Source organism: Echinops telfairi, unplaced genomic scaffold (genome assembly GCF_000313985.2).
Source record: "Echinops telfairi isolate 266 unplaced genomic scaffold, ASM31398v2 ScPeMD7_7469;HRSCAF=8507_1, whole genome shotgun sequence".
Classification (NCBI taxonomy): domain Eukaryota; kingdom Metazoa; phylum Chordata; class Mammalia; order Afrosoricida; family Tenrecidae; genus Echinops; species Echinops telfairi.
The window spans coordinates 10,348,372-10,349,508 of NW_022111373.1; positions in this window are offsets into that span (position 1 = coordinate 10,348,372).

Sequence of the window (1,137 nt, forward strand, 5' to 3'; positions counted from 1 at the left end):
TTTTAATTATTTCTTTAAGTCTGACTTAATCAGACTTCCTTCAGGATGATAGAGAATTTTATTTTAGCCAGTAGTAGGGTTTTTTTCTGTGTCCCTATCCAAGGGTATCCAGAGCTCGCAAGAGTCTTTGTAGAGAAGACCATCGGAGGAGTTGTTTCTGTTCCTGCCTTTCACTTGCCTAAACCGTCATGTTAGGCTTTGGGCCACTAACCACAAAGTTGGCTGTTTGAACCCCCCAGCTGCTCTATGGGAGAAAGACCAGGTTCTCTCCTGTACAGCCGTGGAGACCCTAGGGAACTGTCCTACTGTTGGCAGCTACTATAAGTTGGGATCCACTTAACAGCAGTGAGTGTTAAGCTCAGTTCTGAAAGTTAAGTGTCTCATAAAAATTCTATCCTCTCTTTGAGTTTGAATAGGCAATTATCAGAGACGAGGGTGGAGAGGTCATTAAAATCTTCCATTGGGATAGGTATGAAGATTGTGGTTTCCGTGGCTCAAAAGATAATTAATTTACAAGGCACAGATAATTAGGGTGATAGAAAATGAATAGAATTTCCTGATCATTTTTTCATGTTTAGCATAGATTATCATGTAAGATAGTAAAAAACTACCTATAGGCCCCAAACAACGAAACTAGGATATGTAGATATAAAATATATTAAGAGTGTAAGTATGTAAATATATAATTGTAATATAATGTAAGTATGTTGTTGGATCAAACCCAAATATCCATTTGATATACAATTTTGGGATCATTTTTGCATTCTAATGTAGCCCTGTTGTAGTCACGTTTATGCGTTGGGCTGTGATCTGCACAGTCAGCAATTCAAAACCACCAGCCACTCCGCAGGAGAAAAACTGGGTTTTCTTCTCCCATGAACAGCTCCAGTCTCAGACACCCATAGGGGCTCTCTGAGAGCCAGCACCGACTCCAGTCTCAGACACCCATAGGGGCTCTCTGAGAGCCAGCACCGACTCCAGTCTCAGACACCCACAGGGGCTCTCTGAGAGCCAGCACTGACTCCATGCACTGAGTTTTGTATTCTAAATAATTGAAGAAAGTAAAGTCTTTACTACAGTCCTCTGCTTTATAGGTAAAATCATAATGATTAATGTTATTTTATTCTTATCAGTGTC